General features: G+C 43.1%; 1 protein-coding gene and 1 pseudogene across 2 annotated transcripts in view; one reads left to right on the top strand and one right to left on the bottom strand.

The window, feature by feature from the left end:
• Positions 1–10,676, bottom strand: part of LOC308187237 (uncharacterized protein) — an 80,567-nt gene that overhangs the window by 19,907 nt on the left and 49,984 nt on the right. The gene's annotated exons all lie outside the window — the stretch shown is intronic.
• Positions 498–10,676, top strand: part of LOC308187250 (nuclear pore complex protein Nup153-like) — a 30,847-nt pseudogene continuing 20,668 nt past the window's right edge. The window contains exons 1-9 of the transcript in view: positions 498–746; positions 3,218–3,428; positions 5,555–5,803; positions 7,007–7,146; positions 7,229–7,354; positions 9,536–9,646; positions 9,784–9,822; positions 9,922–9,997; positions 10,379–10,458. The product of the transcript in view is annotated as a nuclear pore complex protein Nup153-like (transcript). The remainder of the gene's footprint in view (positions 747–3,217; positions 3,429–5,554; positions 5,804–7,006; positions 7,147–7,228; positions 7,355–9,535; positions 9,647–9,783; positions 9,823–9,921; positions 9,998–10,378; positions 10,459–10,676) is intronic.

Here is a 10,676-nt window from a genome sequence, read left to right as displayed (position 1 = left end):
AGCTCAGCGAAGCAGGAATTTATTCGCGATCGCAGTGGCGGGCGTCCCACGAGCAGGAGCGCCCCTGCTGGTTCCAAAACCCAGTTTATATACTTTTTGATGACGGGACCCTCCCCTGTTTCCCCACTGAGGGGGTGATCCAGGCTCACAATCTGTCTGATGCTTCCCAGACAATGCATGGCCTTCAGTTGCCGGCCTGTTAAATTTCGAATTTCTTTCGACTTTTTTACTGGTTGAAGCGGTAATGGTTCTTCACTTACCTGACTTGACTCAACACCGTGATTTTCCCCGAATTGTTCTACGGAGTCTGGTTGTCTGCATTTTACAAGGTCGCCTGCTAAGCGTTCTTATCGCTGCAAGCACACCTCGATACCCCATTCCTTACCTTTAAACAACGTAACTCTGCAAAAACAACATTTTTATTCCCACGAGGGGCAGGGCAGGCCCCGCGGCGCGTGGCGGCGGGGGGCGGGGGGGCCCCGTGACGGCACCGAACGCGGGGGGGGGGCGGTATGGCCTCGGGCGGCGCGACCGGTAGCGGCGCGACCGGCAGCGGCATGGCCGGCGGTGGCAGGGCCGGTGGCGGCGGGGCGCCGGGCGGCAGCCCAGGAGCCCGATCAGGAGGAGGAGGAGCAGGAGGAGGAGGAGGAGGAGGAGGAGGAGGAGGAGGAGCGGCCGGCGGCAAGGTGAAGAGGCGGCGCCACCGTTTGGGCGCCGCGAAGCCCCCCTGTGCCAGGAGCAAGCGGGTGAGGAGCGGCCCCCCCACAGCGGGCCCTTCCCCCTCAGCCCGCCAGTTACCCCCTTACTTACCCCCTTACCTTACCCGCCCCTTTATCCCCTTAGTTACCCCCTACCCACCTCCTTACCCCCTTAGTTACCCCCTCGACCGCTTAGTTACCCCCTTAGTTACCCCCTCAACGGCTTAGTTACCCCCTTAGTTACCCCCTCAGCCCCTTCCTAACCCCCTCAGTTACCCCCTCAGCCCCTTCCTAACCCCCTCAGTTACCCCCTCAGCCCCTTACTTACCCCCTTACCCCTCTACCCAGCCCATTACCCCCCTCCTCCCCCTCCCCTTCACCCCCAGCCCGCTGCCCTCAGGACCCCCAGTGCCACCCCCAGGGCTTTCCCCGCTCCCTGCACCCCTCCTCAGCCCATCATCAATTCTCTGAACGTTACCTGCCAGGCTTTGCTTCTCGTTTGTGCTGTAGGGTACAGCAGGTTGACGGTGAAAGCGGTCCGTCAATTCGGGGTGTGAAAATCCCCGTGCTGGAGGGGGGACGCGCCGAGATCCCTCCCAGCAGCTCTTTGCTAAGAAATGTCAGGACGCCCAGAGAGATGCTCTGGAGATGCCCTCTGCACATGTTTGTTCAGCCAAAACCTCTCCGCTATTAAATGAGCAACGTAGCTGAGGGGATTGATTATCATATGCAAAACCAAGGGAGCGCTACGCATGGATAGCTGCTCAATTAGGTTTTTATCACTTGCAGAAATGCCAAGTCCCTTATACCACATATTGACAATCAATCTTGTCCATCTAAAGCTGGCCTGGAAGGGCAATGCAAACATTCCCCACGCTTACAGAGCAACCGTTGAAACCTCTGGCTTGAACAGTGCATTAATGTTGAAAGTGCCATAGCTTGCGTGTGCCGACACTGTGTAGCTAACTGATAAACCTTACACGTGGATTGAAAATAATCAGTGGAGATGGTTTTCTAACTTTTCCATTGTCTGTTATCTCTGCGTGTTTTCCAGTAGGTTTATTTAAAGAGTGTGCCAGAGCAAACACGTGCGTGGGGATATCTGGGGGATTCTGCACAGAGAATGGCTGCTGCACATCCAGCGCAGATCAAATTAACAGTAACTTATCGGGGAAGAATTTTAATGATTTGATAAATAGACAAACTGATAGGTGTTACATGTGTGCATTTATTATAGCAGTTAGCTTTGTAACCAGACGAATCGTGCAAATGTTCATAACGTAAAAGGACGAGCTTTGAGCAGATAGCTTGCTTAGAGCATTTGTCAATTAATTTCAGTTTATCTTCAATATCATGTCCACTCTGCAGAAGGTTCTGTGGCTTAATGTTAATTGTCTCTCAGTGATGCAGTTGGGGAGGCACGAAAGCGACCGATGCGATTTTGTGAGGTTATACCTCTGGTTCTGATCCCTACCCCGCTGTTTTTCTCATCCTTCCCCCTACAACTTTAGTCGATAAGTCGATTCTTAGAAATACTTAAATAGATGTGTTTTGTGTGCTTGTGATCGTAATTACAGCCCACCAAACCCTCTGTCTCTTACCATTAAGCTCTGAAGGTGCCTGGGCACTGTAGACAGTATAGTTAGCAGCTTCAAAGTTCCTGGGAACTAGTCCTGGATCTAATTTACCTTTTTTTTTTCCCCCTGCCTGCAGGAGGGATGATTAGCAGGATGCCTAGCTCATGATTGTCAGCTTTCTGGATATTAATTTTTATTATTAATTTTTATTATTAATTTATTCATTTATATTAATTTATCTTTTATTTAACCGTAGTTCCTGGGGCTTTCGGTCAGGTGGGAATTCTCCGATCGTACCCGATGTATGCCGCAGAGTCAGTCTTCTACAAAATACAGCAACAGCTTTAGAAGGCTCTTGCAAGAGGAGGTGCTGGTGCTATAGCTATAGCTGTGTTTCTTCCAGGACATCTTCTGGGTTAGCCTGACTGTTGAGAGCAGAACTGTTTTTTGTGCGTATAGTCACTGCAATTCAGCATTACTAAAATTGAAAATATTTAGATTCACTGATTTTAATGGGTAGTATGGTCCTGACTGTCGCAGTAGATAATTGCTGAACTTCTGGTTTAGTTGGTTTTCACGGGAGGGTGCGAAGAGGAAGAGTCCTGGAACAAGTCTGTAGGTCAGGAGCTGTTCAGGCGTAGAGTTTCCTGATAGCCTTGCAGATTGACGACCTGCTGGTGAATTTTGGCAGAGGTTTCAAAACTTTGAACCTTGCCAAGGTCACTTGGAAGTGCAGAAAGTGATAGGTAGTTGTAAATCAATCTTAGGTGAATTTTAGGTTTACCAGAAGTGTAGCGATCCTATGCCAGGGATCAACCTCGTCGTCGTCTTCTGAATATTTGCTGTATAATATCTGTCTTCAAGGTCCGTGGAAGGTGGTATCGCAGCATATGCTGTTGACTGCGTTTCTGTAATTAAACAAGTGTTTTTTCTTTCAAGCAGGGAATAATTAGCAGAATGACAGAAACGGTGAAAAATATTGTACCGGCCTGGCTGCAGAAGTATTTCAATAAGCGTGAGGAGGAGTGTGTAGACAGAAATGAATCTGCAAACCAGGAGGAGACTCCGGTAAACTATCACCACGATTATTCAGATGAAGATACCATAATCGATGAGAGATTCACGCCTGAACCAGCAGGAATTAGTAGACGAGGTATGTGAAAAATCATTTGGAATTCTGGCCATCTGTATTTATTCACAGATTTCTAGTTTTGAATCTGAATTTCAAAAGGAAATTGGAATGAGGGTTTTGACAGAATGAAAAAAAAAACAAAAAAAGTCAAAACAACTGTTTGTGAAACTGTCTTAGCTTTAAACTGTATACACAGTTACGAAGCATACATCTTATGCTCTTGGAAGGCATCAGTTAACTTTAGGTACTCTATTAGCCAGGTGCTAAATGCTGAAAATAAGTCATTTGCAAGTGTGCTGGGTTGCATTTTCCATCTTTTAAAAGATATGGAATGAAAATCTGTCTAATTGCCTAAGGCAATTAAAAAAATTAATTTGTTTTGCAGTCTTCGAAACAAAAGACTAGATGCTAGAATGGCAGAGGAAAATTCCGTCTCGTGTCCCGACTTTGTTTGTTTTGTTTTGTTTTTTTTTTTGTTTTGGGCTTTGATCAATTTAGTAAAGTTCCTCGTTAACTTGATGGTGAACTGGGGAACTTGTGCACGGATGTGGTTTATGAGATTATTATCCTTAAAATATTCAATAACTTTAAGGTCTACGCGGGGGGAGGGGGTGTCTTTGAGAAGGTATTTGGACCGTTGGCAACGAGGTTTGCAACTCCTTTACCTCATGAAAGATTAATTTGTCTTATATCCAGTGCCTCTCACTGTTCCTGTAGTCCTGTTGTATAAATTTGCATCTATTCTTATTTGAGTTTCTCTTAAATTAGCTGTTTTGGGGAAGTCAGCTTTTAATAAGTAAAGAAGTTTTGTCTGAGCGTGCGTAGGTAACCATAGATAATGTGGAAAGTCAGTTGCTTCTGTTGTTGGCAGAATCAAAAAATAAGGAGGAAATATCTTTGCCTCCAATCTCATCTAATTGTAAACAAGGAGATTGATGGCTTTCTGTGTAGCTGTAGCTTGGGAATGAGTTTGGAGAAAAGAATAGAGAAGGTCTTCGTGACTGAGGAACACATGTTGGCTTTCCTATGTAACTGCGTGAAAGGAGCTTTCAGTAAGAACAGCTGCACTGCAAGCTTGCTAACTCCAGGAGATCAGGAGCAGGTGGACACCCTGGAACCTTTTGCAGCTTATGTTGCTGTCCGTGGGTGTCGCTTACTATGCTTAAGAATAAGATTTTTTTTTTTAATTATTACTACATTTTGAAACCAATGTGTTTCTTCAGTTCTGAGGTATCAGTGTGCTGGAGCCTATATTGGGTGGCCTTCCGCCTGAATACCTTTCTGTATCTCAAACGGTGCTGTCCTAAAAATCTGCTCATGGTTTGGAGAGCTAATTAGTGGTACTGCAGTGGTTATGAAGATTGAACTAACTAGTTTAAGCTTCAGTTCAAGTATCAAGAGGATAGTGGCTCAAAGTCATTTGAATTGCCCAGATTCCTGGGAGAGACAGTAGGCTTTCATCAGGCAAAATACCCATGAATAGTTCCATTCATTTAGCAAGATAGACTTCAAGGCCACCTATTCCAGGCCACTAGCATTGTTTGCAGACCCTTTGCTTCAAGAGGGAAAAATGCTCGTCTGGTTACTTGGGTCAACATCCTTGTCCCTTGGGTCAAAATCCCAATAGTTAATGGGTAGGAGATGATGTTTTGCCTCTAACGTGAGCTGATATGGAAGAACTTGGGAAAAAAGTACTGCAAACGTTCATTTTCATGTTGTGTATTCAGATTAATGTAACCTTTGTTCCAATATTATGGAAGCTGCAGTGTTATCTGTAATTTACCGTGTAATCTCAAATTTTGTAAAGCTTATTGCAAGCTGTACATGGGAGAAGGAGTATATATGTTTGATTTAGTGAACGGCCAAGTCAGCGTTAGAGCATTTGAGCACGGGGTCAGAATGTGGTGTTGTAAAACCTCATAGTTAACTACTTCTGGATGCAACATTAATACTGTGTATCGCAAGCAGTGTTGTTGTTGTAGCCAGACAGTTAGATGCAACCGTATCTGGGTGAGGAAGAAGTTAAATTTGGCTTCTCTCTTTTTGCGCTTAGAACTTGGCAATAGCATGGCTGTCGATAGGAAACAGGTTTTGGCTTCTGTGAGCTTGTCTATAGCAAAGCTAATTATCTCCCTGTTCTTGTCTAGAACCATCCACAAGTAGATCAGCACTGAACTTCCCAGTTGTGTTAACAAGGCCCTCTCTTCATCGGAGCCGTCTGAATTATACCATGCTGGATTCTCCTGTCCCACCTTGTCAGCCCTCGACATCTTCTGTATTTGGCATTGGCAGTCCTAGGCTGTCCTTGATAAAAGAAATAGAAGATTCTACCTCTCAACAAGACGATGATAACATCTCAACAACCAGTGATTCCTCCTCTAGAGCATCTGATGAAGGTGATTTTTGTGTTCTCTGTTTAATTGACTTTTTTTTTAATGTGAAGTACCTTGCGTTCTTTAATATTCCACATCACCTTAGTAAATAAAATAGGTGAATGTCAACTTTGGATGCGAGAATTAAATTGAATTTTTAGTGTTTTAGAAGTATATAATCCTATCACCTTTTTAATAGAAGCGTGCTTTGGAATACGTTTATGATACCCTGATGTTAGAAAGAGTCAATGCTGAAATATACACATTCAGCTAGGTTATATGTAAATTTTGAACTGGGACGGTAGGAAATCAGGCTGACTTGCCGTAGCTTGACAACTAGGCTGATTGTCTAGAAGGAAGAGTGACTCAGAATATCTAACAGACAGCTGGTTAAATGTGAATAAGTGCAGGTGACAAATAGGAACACGAGATGTTTTCCTGTGTTTCAGCAAGAGAAGATAAAGAAACTACTCTGTCATAAGCTATAGGCTGTTTTTTGACCTTTCTTGGTAGAAGGCTTCAGCTGTCAATACTTTCATGTCTTTTGCCAAATTCATTGAGGAAAGCACACCATTTTAAAATAAAAAATAAGCATCGTGTCGATGTAGGTTGGTACGTAGGTCTTCTCGCTGAAAGGGCGAACAGCAGGTTTGCAGCTTTTTCTAGTCCCCCATATAGACAGGGACTGACGTGTGCTCAGCAGGTTTTCCAGAGAACTTTTGTACAGCTGAGAGTAGAGTTGCTGGGCTTTAGCAATATAACCTGAGTGCACTAGAACTTTCTGGTGTGTCTTCGTAAAACATACATGGGCAGAAGATCGTTAACTCTTAGAGCAGCCTTTGGGGAATCTTCCAGGTTTAAAACCTGTGCGATTATGATCTGTGCTGGCCTCCAGCCTTTTACCAACACAGAAAAAAGCTTTGTCCGTACAAATGCACTGATGTTTATGCGGTCCTCTTTTATCTTAGCCTGAAGGAAAAAAAAATCTGCATTGGAAGCACAGTATTAACTTGGTAAGATTGGTGAAAACTACTTGCAGCTCTGTGAACAGTTTTCAAGTTTGTAGGTGATACTTGGTTTTCAGTCTGTACGTGAAGTTGATCTATTTAAAGAAGCTGAAGTCATGCTTATTTTTCTGTATTGAAGAACTTGAATTAGTGTGATCTTTATTGTTAAAGTTCTGTACGTACGAGAGGCATTTACATCTAGCATACGTCATTTTGGCAGATGTTGCAGTTTTAAAAAATACTTCATCGTCACTGCTCTGGCCCACACAAGATGAAAGAACTCATTCCCTCTCGCAGCATTCTGCAGCTAGCTCTAAGAAACCTGCATTCAGTTTATTTGTTTTTGGAGGACTGTGTCCTGTAAGTACTGCACAGTATTTCTTTTAATCAGTTTGAATGTGTACCTGCTTTTCTATCCACTTCTCATACTGTGTTTCCGTAGGTACGTGGAAGCACGTCTGTTTTTAAGCAAAACCAGCTTGGGTTTTCTCCATTTTACCCCGGAAAGACGGCCTATGCCGGTGGTGCAGCTGTAAGATCAAGGCAGCCAAAGACGGAACCTTATCAGGTATGAGAAAAGTAGTGTAGTGGGAAATAGTGATGGAAATAAAAAAAGCAGCACTGCCAAAGGAGCTTTGAGCAGGGAGCTGAATATGTGGTAACAGTTGCTCTTCTGCCCTCTTGGTCTACAAAAATAGACGTCTGAGATTGATTTCTGTTTAAATTCTTTAATGACAGTTTTTACCACAGGTAATACTTGTCAGAAAGAACAAGAATGACAGTTTGGGCTAGTTGTTGGTAGTTGGGGTTTCCTCTGTTGTTAGGTCTTTCAAAAAATTCCATTCAAGTGCCATTGTCTGCCTCTGACTACATTACGTTAAAATAACTTGATGCAAAAAAACCAATGACAGCATAACTTTGAAAACTTGTGTTTATGGTAGCAAAAGCTACAGTAGTCAAACCTGGCTAATATTTATCTGTGGATCTTCTTTTCCAAGCATGCCTACATTCATGCTATGGATATGTTGTATAAACCTGCAGTCTTTGAAAATATCTAAAATCAACTTTGCTGATCCTTTGTTCTTCTGGTACACAGAGGCATGCAGGACTAAATGCAGTCCCAAGATAAGCAGTAACATGCTTTCTGTTTTGAACGATTCATATAGTTCTTGGAGAGAGTTATTTGCCCCCAAGAGTTCTTGGAAATAGCAAATAAAAACTGCTGACAACTCTGATTAGCTAGAGCTGAATCGAAAAGGAAAGTCAAATCAGGTTTGGTAGGAATGTATTTAAATGAAAGTGACTTTTATCGATAAATCAAAAGGAATTTGAAGAAAATGAAAACGCGGGTTTGCTGGCTCTGTTCTGACAGTCCATTTGTGCAACGGAAAAAGGGCAGTACAAGTACCTCACTTACGGGAAACCTTGAAACCTTGTGGTGCAAAGCTGGGAACCCTCTTTGGTCGGCTATTTTTGTTTTTTACAATATTACTGCATTATGGTAAAAAGAGGAACCAAAATACTAGGCTTTTAAAGGAGAGAGTAGCTTGCTTCTTGCTGCTTGCTGTGAATGACAGCAAGGTACTAGAGAGTCCAGCGAAGGGCCACCAAGAAGATCAAGGGACTGGGAGCACCTCTCCTCTGAGGAGAGGCAGGGACTGCTGGGCCTGTTTAGCATGGAGGAGAGGAGGTTTGGGGGGATCTTATTGGTGTATATAAATACCTGAATGGATGGTGCAAAGAGCATAGAGAGCCATTGTGTTTTCAGCGGTGCCCAGTGCCAGGTCAAGAGGCAACAGGCACAAACTGAAACGTGAGGCTCTGTCTGAGCATCAGGAAATGCTTTTGCACTGTGCGGGTGATGGAGCCCTGGCACGGGTTGCCCAGAGAGGCTGTGGAGTCTCCCTCTTTGGAGGTCTTCAAGAGCTGACTTGACATGTTCCTGGGCAACCTGCTCGGGGTGGCCCTGCTCGAGCGGGGGGGTAGACCAGGCGATCTCTAGAGGTCATTTCCAACCTTAACCATTCTGTGGTTCTGTGAGTCTCACTTGTGTTTTTACATGCTGCGTGGTCTGCTTCCTGTCTTCACATCGTGTGATAAGCACAGTGTGGTTATATGAGGGGTTTAACCTGGGAAGAAAAAAAGTCACACCAAAGGAAGTTTTCGACTGATATTTGAAGTTGGGTGGTGCAAATAAACAGTTTACTTTTTCAGTGTAATGTTTAGATCTGTTACAGTTTAAATCAGATCTTTATCTTTTAAGACAAAGATTTGCAGCCAACTTTAATCTTGGGGGAAGGGAGGAAGCAAGAGAGAAGTAAAACTAGTTCCTGGTTATGATTGTATACACTGATTTTAAGATGGTACACTTAGACCATCGTGAAACTCTGAGGTCTGTGTTGTTACTGAAAATGCTTTCTGTACCACAAGCCTTTTCTTGAGTTCTGTTTCCCTGATTACTGCTTCGGAGGCCTTAGCAGTCCTAGCATCATCCGTCTTGACCTTTTACAAGTACGGAGTTCTTTTATTGCTCGTGCAACAAGCACGTGCAAGATGCACTGAGGCCCAAGGTAAACTTCATTAAACTCCGAATGTATTCTCTTCTTTATGGCTTGAACTCCCAGTGACTGCATTTTTCTCTGTCATCAGAATATATTGATTGTATCATCAGTGTAGCCTTGGGACGTAAAATACATGCCTCTTTAGCTCAGAATTGACCATTGTAACACTTAAAATGCTAATTTTTCAGGCACAAAGGAGAGCGAAAGCTAGACAAGAAACTGTGTGGTCCCGCGCTACGTTAAGTACCTCAGCACGGCGCATCTTGGAGGCAATGGAGAAGCTGTCAAGCCCTTTGTTGGTAAATAGCACTTCTTTTAATCTGTTTTTGCTTCATGTGTTTATAAAACTTAGTAAATGTGCCATCAAAGGATAAAGATAAAACTATTCTTCCTTACGTTGTGGCCGGTTTAATTTATTGCGCTGTTTTTTCAACAGGATGCTAAAAGAATGGCATCTGTTTTGCTGCTGTGTTGTGTAAGTTGACCATGAACCCCCACATTTTTGTTGCAGGGAACCCTCTCTCTCAGGAGAAAAAAATTGCCCTCTAATAGTTATGCTTTGTTTTTTCCTCAGCCTCCGGACATAGATAAACCGGATATTACTGACTTCCAGTCCAAACGAAGAAAGGTAAGAACCAATAATGTCTTTAGCTGAGGTAGATAACTTTTTCAATGCTTTATCACTATTAGAAAAATTTTCTCAAACCTCAGTGACAACATAGACATCAAATCAAGTTAATATTGGCATGTATCCACAGTAGATGATGGGCTGTGAAGATTACTCAGGTTAAGAATTATGTTATCTTTGTAAGTTGAGAGCACCAACTCTAGAACACACCAAGTCGTTTTATCTTGTCCCCCAACTTGGGGTGAAGCTGCATATTAAAATTCCTGTTGAGGCAAGTTTGCTCTTGAAGAAATGATCACAAATAGAAAAATACTGACTGAGTGGTCATATAGACTTTGTACAGACTTCCGTGTTCATTCGGGCACAGAAAACTAGTTTTTGTGCTTTTTATCACCATTCAAAGTAAAGAGGAGGAAAATTGTTAATTTCCGACGCTATAAATCTTACGCTCCTAAATTCCTATTTGGAGGTAGCACAGAACTGGTGAGAATGCTGTGGTAAAGCATGATTTCCTTTCATTTTCTTTAAAAAATGAAAACTAGTCATCTTTTTTTGATGACTTTAGTTAGGGGTATCATTAAATTGCAAAACTGTACCAGGCACAATAGCTCTTGGTGTATTAAATGCCTAACTGGGGGAATTAATATTTTTCATTTTTACCTTTAAAACCAGCGATGAACCATCGTTGGAGTCTGATAAAT

This window comes from Anser brachyrhynchus, assembly GCF_964034855.1.
Source record: "Anser brachyrhynchus genome assembly, contig: SCAFFOLD_187, whole genome shotgun sequence".
In the NCBI taxonomy this organism is placed as follows: Eukaryota; Metazoa; Chordata; class Aves; order Anseriformes; family Anatidae; genus Anser; species Anser brachyrhynchus.
This window is presented reverse-complemented; position numbering and strand designations above follow the sequence as displayed.